Source organism: Boleophthalmus pectinirostris, unplaced genomic scaffold (genome assembly GCF_026225935.1).
Source record: "Boleophthalmus pectinirostris isolate CB_2022bp ecotype Guang Dong unplaced genomic scaffold, ASM2622593v1 HiC_scaffold_19, whole genome shotgun sequence".
Lineage (NCBI taxonomy): Eukaryota > Metazoa > Chordata > Actinopteri > Gobiiformes > Gobiidae > Boleophthalmus > Boleophthalmus pectinirostris.
This window is the reverse complement of record NW_026571140.1, coordinates 29676385-29692337: the sequence shown is the minus strand read 5'-3', so window position 1 is coordinate 29692337 and position 15953 is coordinate 29676385. Positions and strand designations below refer to the sequence as shown.

General features: G+C 38.9%; 1 long non-coding RNA gene across 1 annotated transcript; it reads right to left on the bottom strand.

The window, feature by feature from the left end:
- Positions 1-13343: 13343 nt before the first annotated feature.
- On the bottom strand, positions 13344-15030 carry LOC129409257 (uncharacterized). Its single transcript, XR_008632322.1, has 3 exons — positions 14784-15030; positions 14257-14366; positions 13344-13610 (listed from the first exon to the last, which is right to left on the bottom strand). It is a non-coding gene; the product is annotated as an uncharacterized LOC129409257 (long non-coding RNA).
- Between the last annotated feature and the right edge of the window lie 923 nt (positions 15031-15953).

Sequence of the window (15953 nt, the reverse complement as noted above, 5' to 3'; positions counted from 1 at the left end):
CTATGTGATGTGATACATGTGCTTTGTATAATAGATTTATTTCAGAAAGACTTGACTTTCTGGTTTGCTTTCAAGTGTAGGGTCCTGTTCTGTGGTCACATCCTGAATCGCCTTATTCAGATTTGAAATAATGTCTTAACTGCAGCTAATTTAATCCCATGTGGGCCAACAAAAGTCTTTAAAGAAAACTTAGATAATCGATAATTACCTTCCGATACATACATACATGTTTGACAAAAAGCGATGGTCAAAAGAATTCACACTGTGTAAATAATTAGATGTCAGCCCACAACAAAACTTTTCAAAGCACTACCTGTGATCTGCTTTCATACCCAACACAGTTAATCTTCAAAGCAGAGAAGGGATGCCAGATACGATATTATATTTTCTCATATACAGAACTCACTGTCTTAATGAAGACCTGTCCCACTTTAGCGAGAGATCAAAACATGTGGCTCCCCATCACACAACTTAAGGAAAATGCTCCTGCAAACACCACTTTGTTCTACTCTCTGAAGTTGTGCTACTTTTTCCTCATCTTTTGTCAAACTTGTTTCATTACATTCTGTTCCATTTAAAAACTTGAACTTGTGAAGGTATTTTTTTTTTTTTTTTTGCGCAAATTTGATCTTTATAAATACTGTACAACTTGAAAAATCACACTGAGGAACAGACTGTCCTTTAAAACAAAGAATCCTTTTGAGACAGGGGGTATTGTTTGTCTCTTATGAAGAAATGTGCACCAGAGACATCATAATGAATCAGGTTGCTTTTAAAGATATTCTGTGAAAGTTACAAAAATTTTATTGTCATAGTTAGTAGATTGTTGAGAGGTTCATCCACAAACACAAACGCTGAAGGCTATTATAGGGTTGTCAAAAGTTATTGCTACTAAAAGTCACATTCACAGGACAGAAATGAACCTTTCTTGAATAGCTTTGGAATGATCTTGTGCTTTATCAGAACAAGTCTAAGAGCACACAAACTAGTATACACCCCTGGACCACTATGGAACCTACGTGGATGACTGAGGGATTACACAGATATTCTATAAATATATGTATATTATTTCTTTAGACAACAGAATATAGAGTTTTTAACATTTTCATTGTGGAATTGGAATCGGTATCAAATATCAAGTTTGAAATTTTAGGGTTGACAAAACTATTCTATTATAGAACTTCATATTGTTGTTTCTTTGAGCAAGCCACTGAACCCACCTGTGAGAATATTTGTCTGAATTGGACTGATGTTGGGCAATAGGCAAGAAATAAAAAATAGAAAGAAGAAAGAAAGAAGAATTGAGAGTGCAGCCTGAAGTGATCCGATTTTCGCCCCGATGCGACCTGCATCTGATCTTTTAATGACAGTCTGAACAACACAGATCAGAGTTTTTAAAATGTGACCCAGACCACTTGGATATGTGGTTCTAAAACCGATACACATCCGATCTTTTGACATGCAACTTCAGTCTAAATGGCCAGATCAGTCTCGGAGTCTAGTCAATAGAGGGAAAGCGAGGTAAGTGAGTTAATTAATATTTGGGTGGAACGCTGTATTCAGGACAAATTGGAGGGGTCTTATCAGAACCAGGCGGTTTTTGAAATGATTGCCAAAGAAATAGCTGAGCGCGACTACAGACGGTCCTGGCTCCAGTGTCGACAAAAAATAAAGAGCCTCCAAATACAAGGAGGCTAAAGACAAACAGACAAACAAACGAAGCGGCCGTGGATGTGTAACCTGTCTATTTTACCAAGAACTGAACCGTATTTCGGGAGACAAGTCCAGTATTTAGGCGACTTCCATAAACACTGAGCACACCCACTGCGTGTGACGTCTTTGTGCCCTCCAATGCGCATGCGGGACACTTTTGGGGTGTTTAAAGTTCACACTGGAGATCACATACAAGTTGCGTTTATCTGGAAATGTGAATGACCTCGTAAAAAAGTCAGATTTTTAAAAGAAAATCTGAATTGAGTATTAAGCCCTGCAGTCTGAACGTAGCCTTAGTTGGTACCTGGAAGCATGTGAGGAGCTCAGAGGAGACAAAGCAGTAAGGTTTCATGTAAAGTTTATAATAGTGACATTTGGGTACATTGCAACAGTATATTAGAATTACACAAATAGACCCCTCAAATCATGGACTTGGAAATTTGGGGACCTTAAATAAAAACCTGCAATTAGGGACAACACCAGACATTTTTGGCTGGAGGAGCTGTGGGGTGCTCAGTTCTTCACTTTACATGTTCATTTAGAGCGTTTTGTGGATGTTAGTGCACCCCCACCATGTTTGCTTTGCTTTTTAAAACAAGTTTAAATGTAACTACCCCCTGTAGTGATTTATATGGGTTTATATATTTTGTATGGAGTCATTGTTTTATTGTATTCCCATTTTGATCACTGTGGTTGCCATGTGAACAATTTTAGTCAAGACTGAATGCTGTGGGGGTACACTGGCCATTCTAGGGGAGGCTAGTGCCCCTTAAGTCCCCCCCTTGCTGCCACCCTTTCCTGTTTTATGACTCAGATTTTAACTAGCAAGATTCATTTGCAAAACAGATATAAAAGCTTTGAAAATGTGTCTTTTTTTTGTTACCATCTTCTGCTAATACTCATTGTTATTGCACTGAAATTGCTCGATAAACAAAAAGTAAATTCTAAGCCTTCCTCAACTTTCGCTAATGATAACAACATAACTGCATTATTGTCTTTGCAAAGTTGTTGAAATCGCAAGAGTGGTATTTCATGTTTTATAAGAAGCATTTGCAGCACATTAGCATAGCATATACTTTCTCTCTTTTACCTTTAAGTGGAAAAAGTCTTATACTTAACATCTTAAAAGCAGCTCTCGTGTTTCAAAGTGAGTTCAAACACACATCATCCAGAGCATTCCTTTAATCTGTCTCCCATACCTCTCTACACGCCCCACTTTGGCCGCTGACCTCTCCAATCTTGCATCTTTACAGGTAAAAAAAAAACAAACTTGAACCAACCGAATGGCCTTTTTCTCCTCATTGCAAAATCTTCTTAATCTCAAGTGTGGTCGGAGGTGGCTTCGAGAAGTTGGAGAGAGTGTACGAATCACATGAAAGAAGCAGAGATCTGAGAAACACCGTAAGATTTTCCATGGGGCCCAGACACGCCGACAATATTAGAGAAAGATTGATGCGCACAGCTGGTAACAGAGGGGTGAATAAGAGTGGAGAGAGAGACACACAGTTCATTTCAAATAGGGTTTAAAATCGGGTTCGTATTCACATTTTCTGTATGAGAAGGAACTATTGAAATCATGGGTTATCAAAATGTGGCATCTGCGGATTTCGGAATGATAACAAGATGGGGACTGTTACCATAGTGATTAACAATTTAAAACAAAAAATATTAACTTCTGAATGGAAAAAATCATCAAAATGTTGCATAGAAGTGAACCTTTCCTTAATAGTACAGAATGATCTTCAACTGTATCAGAACAAGTAGAAGACCACATAGACTACATTTTAATTACAGGTGGTATCCATGGATTTCAGAATGATGGGGGCTGTTGCCGTAGCGTTTAACAGTTTAAAACAAAAATGGGGTCTTTTGAATGGGAAAAAGTCCTCAAAATGTCACCTATAGTAACAAGAAGATGAACCTTATGTGTGGCACTGATTTCTAATTTCAGTCCAGATACATTTTTTTCAGTTGTTGGTTGTTACCCATACATCAACTTATCCATAAGTCAATTTTATCGATTAAGAAAAAATTGCCATTCCATTGAGGACTTTATTCAACAAGCCACTGACATGAAAGTGAGATTTCAACAACCTGTGTCTTGGGTCGATGAGCGGGTTCAGTCCCGGACAGATTTATTAAAAAGAGCACTGAGAAGCAAAAACATTTTTCTGTAACCTGCATGACCCAATATTCTACCCATACACCTGCAATTAAATCCATCTTCCTTAAATATTGGCACATTTTGAAATCAGATTCGGAAATCTCATCCATCTTTAAAGATCTTCCTCTCTTTGTGAACAAATGAGGTAAAAATCTTAGAGATTATCTGGTATGTGCCAATTCCACAAATAAATCCAAATTATCCTCCCAATCTCTGTTGCACCCTCTACCCAATGGTGACTACCGCTGTGGCAGCTCTGCTCAGTGTAATAATACAGCAAAAATGGACCACTTTTTACACCCCCACACTGGGAAGAAATATACCGTCAACATTGTCATCTCATGTGCATCCACACATGTGGTCTATATGTTGAGATGCCCATGCAGCCTATCTTATATTGGTAAGTCCACAAGGAAGCTCAGATAGAGAATAAGAGAGCACAAGAGCTCAGGAGGAATGACTGAGATTATCTGTTAATGATCATAGACATGACATGTGTTCACTCCATTTCCATAGTTGGATGAATATATACAATGTCTATATGTTTTCAGATACTCTTCTTATTTTTCTATTATTTTTCTACTAGATTTATTATTATTATCATTCTTCTTCTTCTTCTTCTTCTTCTTCTTATTATTATTATTATTATTATCATTATTTATTATTATTATTATTATTATTATTATTATTATTATTATTATTATTATTATTAGTAGAAGTAGTAGTAGTAGAAGTAGTAGTAGTAGAAGTACACTCTATGTTGACTGCTTTTGTTTTTTGAATTATGCTGTTTTGGCTTTTGTTTGGCTCCTTTACGACCTGTCACCCTTGGGTGCTTGCCACACCCTATTTAAGATGGCCACCTGAGTCTCATTCTGTTTGGCTGATGAAGGCCTAGTGCCAAAACGTTGCATGGCTTGTCCTAATAAATCTCACATTTTACAAGTAAGACGGTGTGCGGGATTTTTCTCTATGTTCTTGGGCTGCTCCCTCATGTAACTGATGACAAATTTCTCATTCTTGGTTGGTTTAAATTGTTAAAAATGCCCCATTTTGGAATTTTCTTTCATTTGTTTTTGAGTTTGTTTTTGTTGAGAAATTATGTCTGTTCCATTTTTATTACATTAAAATGTTAGTTACTGTCTGAACTTCAGAAATGCCCCACTAACACTTCATAATAACTCTACTATTTACAGCCGTACCCGTGTCCCAGATGATTTGTGATCATAGCAAACATCTGTCTGCTGGTAAAAGAACCGAAGAGTTACCCACTTATGTTACACTTAGAGTTGAACCAGTTTAAATTAGGATAAAACTATAACTGCTTTAAAATGTGTGCAACTTTCTGAAAACTTTCTTAAAATTTGAATACTGTGTTTATCAGAAAAACTACAAAATGGATTTAAACAACACATTTCAGGAGCCTCTGATCAAAATGAATGTTGTTGTTGTTCATGTTTATGAGCATGAATCAGCTCAACTGTTGTAGTTTCAACTAAATCTGTTCTTTGTAGTCAAATTCTGTTAAAATAAGTCTCAGATTCAAGCCTAACAAGCCTCAGACAGAGCAGTGCCTACAGTTAGCATCACACCCTCAGAATGTTAATGACATCTGCTGCAAAGTATCAATATCACACACACATTTGCTTTATCTGCAATAACAGTCCATAAAATTACGCTGGCGCAGATAATTCTAAGTGCCTGTAAGTGACCTGTTTAACCCCGATGTCCTCCAGCTGTGCCTCTCACTCCTGATCAATAACCAATCAGGGGCTTGTCTCTGCATTGAAAATGTTTACTGAGCCCCCAATTGCGTTTGCAAATCACCTTTTACTCGCTGTCATAGAACCCCAGCTTCACCCGGGTTCAATCTCCACCGCTGCTGTAATAATGTGTGTTTGCCAAAAGAGTAATGGCCCTCATAGCTCATTATGCATTTTGATTGGGCCTAGGGAGGTCCATTTTGTTCATTATATTGCCTTAACAGCCTCTGCACCTGTAACTTATGCTACTGGCCTGCTCTGTGTTGTACAAATGTGTCAATAAAGTGGTACTTTTTTTGTATTTACACCAGCGTTGGGCACAGAAAAGAAATAAGTTATAGTTACTAGTTACTTCTCCCAAAAGGTAACTGAGTTAGTCCACTATAAAAGTAGTTACTAGGGAAAGTAACTATTGCGTTACTTACTTATATGAGTCCTGTTGTGATACGTGTGCCCTTTGACTTTATGAATATAATCGGGCAGAGGAGTGAGGACAGGCGGAGAATTTCTGTCTCTGTCACAGTCCTTATTGAAGGTAAGAGTGGATTTGCCATATGTTTTGGAGTGGACTTTATTTACTGTTTTCCTTGGATGAGTAACATCAGTGCACCTAACAGGACTTGCATGGTGAAATTCTGCATGTGCACATACATGAGCAACCATGCCATGTAAGCCAAGTCAAATGACAGTGAGTAGCTTCAGTAATGCGCAGTAATGCAGTGTTGGTAACATCATTGTAACGATGTAACGATAGAAAAAGTACTTAGTTAGGTTACTTGTTACTGAAAAAAACTAGTGTAAATCAGTGATGGGAATGACGATGTTAGAATAAAATGCAGTTATTCACTGTTTTACACACAGTAGGGGAAAGCATTTTCTATTATATGTCTTACATTTATTCAATTATAGGTGTTTTATGTGGTTCAAAAACACATGAAAAACAAGTTTTTACTCTGGGTGCACTCACACTAGGACTTTAGAACTGTGCCCAAACATGTATCACCCCTAAAATGTGGTACGTTTGTCCAGTGTGAGTACTTTGGCCCAGTTAGAAAAGGTGGGCCAAAATACAACATGGTTGTTCATGTATGCGTAAATGGTCAAATTTTTCTATAGTGCTTTTCCACCTTCAAGGCACTCAAAGCACTTTACAACAAGGAACCACTCACCCAGTCACACACACTGTGGGCAAGGTGGGTTAAGTGTCTTGCCCAAGGACACAACAACAGCATTCATCTGTGGGAGCTGGAATCACATCAGCCAACCTGTGGGTTAGTGGATCTGATGCTCAACCTATGATGTTTTATGTCGAGAACTGGATTCAAACCACCAACCTTCAGATCAGTGGGCAAATGCTCTACCAACTGAGCTACCGCCACCCACACGTACACACACAACTTTTCTATACGATCTGTGTGTGTGTGTGTGTGTGTGCTGATGTCAATTATATGATAAAAACAGTGAATTAACTCCAACATAACAAAACACACAGTGAATAGATGCTTACCTTCTATGAGGACTGTGGACAGTGACAGAAGTTTTGCAGCCTCATCTTTACATCAAGGAACCACTCACACATTCACACGCACTGACGTTCATACTCAAATGTACACAGACACTGAGGGCGAAGTGTATTGCCCAAGGACACAACAACAGTTTTCTGTGGGAACTGAACTCGCACCATCAACCAGTGCACTAGTGGACCTGACCGCTCAACCAATGATGTTTATGTCAAGAGCGGGATTTGAATCGCCCACCTTCACTGCCATAGTTAAAACTAAGAACTTCTCCTAAGAATGCATAATGTGTTCTTTCTTTCTAACATTTAAAAAAAAAATCTTTTAGTGAGTATATGCAGTATAGTTGGTTTATAGTCAGAACATTACAAAATAAAAATGACCTCTGGCATATTACAGTTTTCTTCCATGACCCTTTATTAACCTTCCTATATTTTGTTTTCTTAATTATAACAAAAGTATTGGGTTTAAAACTGATGAAACTTGTGCCTGCTGCTAAACTGTCTCCCTCAGAATGCAGAACTATTTCCGGTTTATCTCAGCACAATTCTTCACCACAAAACCTGTCAGACAATCTTCTAACAGCGAACCCCATTGAAGATATTTTAATATTTGGCATTCACATAAAATTGCCAGCGCGAGATGACATCCGGCTCTAATCTTTCCGTGCGGTGGTGGAGGAGACGCCGTTTGCTAAATCAAAAAGTGTCTGAGCAGAATCGTGGCTCAAAATGTCATGTTCCTCCAGCAGAGTTTTAATAAAAGGCTTCAGTTTTCTCGTGCGCTCGGCTCCCAGATTCTGCTGGAGATTAAGCATGTGATGTACACCTCACATCTGATACCGAGGAGGGAGAGGGCCCTGGACGAGTCCTATAGAGAAGACCTGACCACTCCATATATGCTCAGAGATATTTCTTGGACAATGTAACTTATCTATGTTATATTTGCAGTAAAAGTGCACTGTGTAACTTTTCTGGTGGAGGGTTTGTCACCTGCTTCTCTCCATGAAGATGTTCCCTGGAATGCCTGGAATGTCACAGTGCAAAGTTACATGTCCGATCTGTTTTGAGGCAAGCCCACTCACAGAAAGAATGCAAGGTTTTAGGTCAATAAAAACATGGTATTGAGTAAATGCAAGATTGATACCGTATTTTTCGGGCTATAAGTTGCTCCAGAGTATAAGTAGCACCAGTCACAAAATGAAGAAGAAAAAAACATATAAGTCGCACCGGACTATAAGTCGCACTTTTTGGGAGAAATTTATTTTATAAAATCAGAGACCAGGAACTGACATTTCATCTTGAAAGGCAAGTTATAGTAATAAAGGCTAATAAACCCTCGTCAGACTCAGCATCAGTTCCAGTTAGAATTATTAAGGCCTTTCTGAATCCCGACAGGATGGTTTTGATTGTCACTGGTCCAGGCTTTCTCGATCCATCCAGTGACTTCCAGGAAAGTTGCATGGCGCACCCTCCCGGTAGTCACAAGTTTCTCTCTGACTCCAAACTTTCTTTCAGCTGCTTGATTACAATTTTCGGATGCATATTTCACTATTTGCAGTTTGTAATTTGCAAAATATGTTTTTCTTTTTGGGGGCATTTGTGTTCAGTCTTCTCAGTGTCTTTATAAGTTTGTTCAGATTTAAAATGTTCAGTGATATAGAAGTAATGGTGCAATCGACTGACAAGATCCCAGGCAGGACAGCGGCTGGAGACATAAGCAGTAGAGCATGAAGTGACAGTCGTATAGGAGTAACAGAAGTGGCAAATACTGGCACACAAGCCTAGAGCTGTCTCTCATGGCTATCAGTGTGAACATTTTAAATTTTAATTTTAAGTTGCACCACAGTATAAGTTGCAGGACCACCCAAACTATGAAAAAAATTGCGACTTATAGTCTGAAAAATACAGTAAGGCATTAGACATACCGGGGCATTTCAAGCAGGATCCCTCCACCAGAAAACTTACACAGTGCATCTTTAATGGTCACTTTTCTGGTGGAGGTTCTGGGAGCCATTATTTACCTTATCTCTCTCCGTGGAGACAAGCAGATGATGCCAATGGGCCAAGTTACAGGTTGGATCTGTGGAGAAGCAAACCAGCTCACAGTAAGAATGCATGTATCATCAAGGTATTTTCATGAGCAATACAAAGACCTGAAATTGAATAAGTAGCACTAGATGATGATAATTCACATCTCATGAGGACAAGCAGGTAGCAGACCCCCACGAGAAAGGTTATATCGTGCACCTTTAAACAGAAATAATTAGAGTGAAAATATATTAAAAATGTGTCATATTGCTATGTGGATATTGGCAAATGTCAGCTGTGGAAAGTAAAAATCATTTTATTAAAAATTTGACTGAATGTTCTTTTTGAGACATTCACTTAGTCATGTAGCTTTAAAATAAAAAGCCCATATAGTACAAGGAGAAAAAAAAATCCATATATACAATAATGACGAGGTCAAAATGCATAATATTTCCAAATAATTTTTTGACTTTTCTCCATGTATTCCCTGACACGTCCTTGTTTTTCTGTGTAAAACATAGAGACGAGAATCAGGTTTAATAATACACTAGTTAATCTCTGATATTTCTCTGCCAGTTTTTGAGTTTAAATATTTGCCTTTCCAATCCAGGCAACACCGAGTCCTGGTGTGAGTAAACACAGCTCTATATCTTGCTACAAATCAAGCTGTTTTTACTAGACCCAAATGTGTTTTTTGAAGCACACAACTGGCCAAAGCTCCCCGGAAAGAACACTCCCTCAGTAAGCAACATAAAAGGCAATGTAAAAGTAGTCCAATAGAAATGCAGCCAACTCCTGGACCTGACCTATTTAAATATTTACCATACAAAGCACAGGCAGTTCTTCACTGAGTCTGCCAATTGATTCTTCTTTAAAAATCAAAACCAACAGAGACCAATCCTTTCTCCTTCACACCATTAGGAAGCTGGGAGTCTATAAATGAAACCCAGGGAGAGGGAGGAGAGAGAAGCCATGCCATAAACAGGCTGTATGGTGGAAACAATTACATCATTTTTTATGTATTTGTTTATTTTTTCCTGTCTTTCTTTTTGGGTCAGGGTCAAGAGCTCACTGAGCAGCTGATAGGCCAGTACTTCCTGGAGAGATTAAGTTAAGAACAATTCATTCAACAATTCAATTAAGAGTTCAAAACTATATATAAAAGATGTATACTATATCTTTTGCATGGTCCAAAGGAGTGTTCCCCAAAGACTAGGCCTTCAGGTGGGTCACAAGACTTTTTTCTTTTTTGGGTTGCCTTGCAGACCTACATACAAATTGTGACAAGGTGAGCATAAAATGTTCTCATTAATGTTCAGTAATGGTCAAATCCACCTTTATTTTGTGATTTATGAATAATATCTATTGACATGGGTCATGAAGGTTTGTGACTTTTAAAATGAGTCCCCCCCCCAAAAAGTTTGGGAAACACTGGTCCAAAGTCCTCAAAATGGCACATGATATAAACAGGAAACTAAAACCCAAGAATAGGAGCCATTCTGGACACTTTTTCTCATTCCAAAACCAATATACTGTATGTTGTTTTGAATTGTTAATAGCCATGGTAATAGTGATCATGTCTGAATCTATGTGTAAAGGAATCTAGACTGTATAAACAAGTGGACTAAGGGAGTGTGACGTCACCCATAGCATTCAATTTCAGTCAAACAATGCTTACTGGGGTAGCGGTTCTAAAGGGCAAATTTGCAGCAGAGTTCCACATTAGGAATATACATTTATTCATGGCCAAAATAGCAAAATACAAACACCAGGATCATGTAGAGCAAGTTACGAGATACGAACATTTACAAATGGAGGGTATGTAAACAGTTATTTGTTATCTTGCATTTAGTAAATTACAGGTGTTTTACTGTAAGCAGAGCTGCCTCTCCACTGATCTGGGGCGACAGTAGCTCAGTTGGTAGGGCTTTTGTCCAGTGATTCAAAAGTTGGAGGTTTGAATCACATAAATATCTTTGGTTGAGTGGTCAAACCCACAGACCTACAGGTTGGCGGAACAATTTCAGCTTCCACAAATGAATGTTATCCTTGTGTCCTTGGGCAAGACACTTAACCCACCTCGCTCTCAGTGTCTGTGTACACGTATGAATGTGTGTGTGAGTGGGTGAGTGTTTACTTCTCGCTTTGAGTGCCTTGAAGCTGGAAAAGCACTATATAAAAATGTGACCATTTACCTTGGCCTTGTGGCATCTCCTGCTTGTCTCCATGGTGACAGATATGTTAGTGCAAACCAGTAACATCTCAACAAGGTTTGGTCTCGGAGAAAGATTATTAAAGAGGTGAAGATTATTCTTTATCAGATAACAGCGATGTAGAAGTTTGTAGGCTGCTTGTTGGTGATGAGATATTTGTGAGGTAATGTCCAAACATTTTTCCATGGAATATTGTCAGTAAAGTCCGGCTGCTGACAGCGCACGAGTAGGGCTCCGTTCGGGAGCTCGTCGCTCTTTTCCCACAGCGACTTATTATATGGCAAGTTTAATTGAAGATGACGCCAAGTAAGTTCCTTTTGAAAAGTTTTTCAAAGTTTTGTGCACCGTGTCTTCACTCACGCCTGCTCAAGCCACCATTTTCGGGAGCTGGCCACTGTCCTGCCGTTTCCCCAGTTTAGACTCCTGACACCACTAATGACATCACTCTGTTGCAGCCAATGAAACAGCGCCAGGAGTAACCCTGTCGTCATATCTCTGAATACATCTCAGAATGTCTAATAAACAACATGTGAACTAAAACATGTTAAATTAATAATACTGAGTTTGGAAAAATACCTGAATAAACTTATATTTTTGTTTATTAAAATAAAATGGCAAATATTGATAGGGACTATTTTGTCTTCCCAAATATTGATTGTGACACGTCCCCACCGTTCCTATGCAAACCTACACCCTTGCATCTCAAAGGTTACACAGTGCACCTTTAAAAACACAATTAATGTAGCAAAACACCATTCCAGGTATGTTCTTAATTAAAGTCAAACTGTATAACAACTTGGAAAACAAACAAGTAAATTTTGCTTTATTTTCCATAAAGTGACATTATTAGCAGATTGCCCTAGCTAAACTTTCGAGGCTCTTGCAAAAACTTATAATAATGTATATATTATATTATCATACACTATTTTCTTGTCCAAACAGGAGCGATTATGGACTTTAATTGAGGGCTGTCTGTTTATGTCCAAACACCTGTCACCTGCAGTGTAATGACTGCTGACTTCCTCATGTTTACTATGGCCATGATTATAGCCTGTCTCACGGAAGCAGCACATTGTTTTTCTGGTGTCTGTCATCTCGTCTCGTCTGTGTCTCCGCATGTTTGATTCATTCACTAGTTTGGACTCATAATAATAGTAATGAATGGTTTATTTGACATTGTTCCTTTTGACATTTCAAATACATCTGTCTCCACAAACACAATCCCTCTCGATAACGTCCATGACAGCGATTGCTTTTGACACAGCTGTTCTACAATATTTAAAACTCAACTCTGACATCTGTGATAATTATTTCATCGTTAATTACTACAAACATTTCACTGCTTTTGCACAATCAACAAAAATTATCTAATTAGCAGTCTGCCTTTTCTCATTGTGTTACTGTCCAAAGTCTCAATAAGGACGTCTTTGGTGTACAGTCGCCATGGTAGCAATGATACAAGCAGCAGTCCTGGTAAAACCGCAGCAAATTACAGATAGCAAAAAGCTTTTTACTTTGCTCTAATTGCAATCTCACTTAGTACTTCAGCTCTCACATCTCAGTTATGAAGTGCATCAAAGCTAAACTTACTGTAGACTATTTTTGCAGTCCTAATGCAGAGAGATTTTGTATTTCAGTGACAGTATGGATGTGGTGGATGTGACATGTTTTACTCTGCCTGCCTGTTAGGGGTGCCAGTCTCATAATATAAAGTATACGTGCTTTTGGTGGTTGGTGTCAGGTTTAAGCCCACCTAAACATTGTAAAAGTAAGAAGAAAGACAAGAGATTAATATCGTTTACTCGCGAGGAGGACGGACAGAGAGTGTGATCAGTTACAGCAGTCTCCACCCGCCCTGATGCACTCCCTGCGTCTCCTCTTTTTATTGTCATAAGGGAGTCCCTAGTTACAATGGGTGTTTCTCTAAGGGGATGGGTTGAAAACAGCAAAAAACAGTAGAAACATCAGACATGATTTCATTGTGCAAATATGTATATTCAGCAGCAGGTGGCCGATAAGGTGTAGCATCATTGTTGTAGCATCTTTGTTGTAGCATCTTTGGGAACAGCACGTCCCCTCCAGCATGTCCCCTTCTTTCTGCCATCCTTAAGAGCTGCCCTCTTTCCCAGCAAAGTGAGAGCCGTCCTCTTTCTCAGAAAAGAGCTGACTAAGTCATTGTTTTAGCGGTGTGCAGAGTGGGTGACAAGTCACTGCATAGTTATAAGCACAAACATTATTTCACACAAAAAACAATACATAGAAAATATGGGATAACATATACACAATTATTCTAACAGTTGGGTACTTCCAGATGCTTTGTATCATTGCTTTGTGCACAGTGAAAACAGCAGTGTGGAGCTCTCTGTGTTTACTTTAGTAGATGGCTTGTGTTCTGTCCCCTGGCAGTATTGGGGCTCATGTGATGTTGGTCATCTTACCCTAGTCCAAAGTGTCCAAAGTGTAAATGAGTACAATGAACACTGTACATTTTATACCTGTAAATGAGTTTTAGATTATAATGACTATACTGTAAAAGCCACACATCATGACAAAATTAGAGCACTGCACACTGTCTGCATATGATAAGAACTCAGAAGTACAAGTTGGAAGAGTTGTGCTTTGGAAGTCCGTCCCAGTTTCCCTACTGTGTATAAAAAAAATATAATAAAAAAAAACTGCTCTAAAGCTGTACATGCTCTCAGAAACATTAATATTGAATATTAATAATGTGCCAAAGAGTTTGTGAGAGCTTGAAATGGGGAGAGATTTAAATACACACTTCCTTTTTCTGTGGTTGAAATTGGTAATGGAGTTTTAAAGTGTGTGCTAACTCTAACCCCAAAGTAATGTACTGACCTGCGTGAGATGAAGATGGGGAATCTTGAAGTAGATGTGAGCGCCTCCATCGTCATTCGAGTTGTTTTATTTTCCATGGGGCTGCCACTCTTGATTTTACACAAATTAACCTGCATTATGTCATATATGTGAAACAAATCTTTAAAAAGACGACTCCCACTTGGACCTCGGATTTGACACAGCTGAGCTTTAAGTGTATTATTATGTTTCGCATGTTCGACTACGTGGATTATGATTATGACTATTCCCTCATCTTATGAAAATGCTGACACTTTAATTAATTTCATTTGTACTTTATTTTATGTTATGATTCCTCTTCCGTTGCAATCTTAGGGATGTTAACGCCTTTTAGGGATGTTAACGCCTTTTAAATCAAGTATTTTTTCAATATTGGCCTCACCACAACAGACTATCACACCCATAGGCAGTGATACAGATGCGTTAAGGTATTGCAGTAATACGAGTGACTGAAATTGTCATTTAAACCACCAAAGTGACCAAACACAATGAAAACAGTTTATATTTACATGTCACAGTGGGCGTAGCCATCTTGGATTGTGACTTGGATTCCTTGCTCGGTCTACTTTTTCCGCCACCGAGGTCCAAGTCGCACCATCCCAGGAAAAGGGGCATGTCATGCGTGTTGTTGGGCAACTTCCTTGGAAAACTGATTCGGAAGGATAATCGAACGCAGGGTTGTCTCCATGTATCCTGTAACCATTCAGAGAGAGACATGTTGGTATCAGAAACGACTTACACGGACATGGATGCTTACAATCGAAGCACCAAACTGTTACTACTATTTACTATTACCTCTATGGTCAGATTCCAGTCCCTTCAGGATTTTAACAGAATGTAGAAGGACTGGCTGGTCTCAAATAACTGTTTAGGAGCATTTAGAGACAAAAGTGGGCACAGCAGAATAAGATGGATACCAGGCTAACAACATCCACAAGGTTGCATTATATTTTATAGACAACAGTGTCCAATCACAACCTGCACACTATCCTTTTCCTTCTGTGAACACTCAGCAGTGATGTAGGTGCACTGAGCTTTATTGACATGTTCTGACTCCGTGTCCTCTGCTCTCCCATGTGCACAGATCACAGGGGTTGAATAAATAGCCCGGATAGTGGCTATGACTGCGCGCCCCATTTCTCTGAGTTTAAACCTCTCCCAAAACGAGATGAAGAGACGCACTCGACCTCCCGACTTGAGCATCTGTCACCATTAAATAACAAATCAGCGCCTGTGCTTCAGGTTTTCACATATATTTCCTCAATTGGTGTGACCCCCTTCTCATTTTTGATAAGAGTTCAGTGTGACTTGCTCCATTTATCAGAAACTCTTTACCAAGCTGAAAAAAGTCAATAAATTATTCTGTCAGATTGTTGAATTTGAATTGCGTCTCTTTCTTCTCTCTCCCCTCGTCTTCCCCACTTCCCTTTTTCATACTTACCAATGCATTCGCTCATTTCCCAGCTGTACGCAAATGCCTATTCCTCACAGTGGTATAGCAGGTAATATCCCGCGCTGTATTTTCTCTATATTTCTACAGGCTGTGGTAATAGAAAAGCAGTAGTGCCCTGAAATAGCATCAGAAAGGCAAAAGTGATTCCTTAAAGATGAAGACGGGGATTCAGAAATGTACAATGGAAATATTGTTACCTCAAAATAATGCTACTACGAGTCAAGGA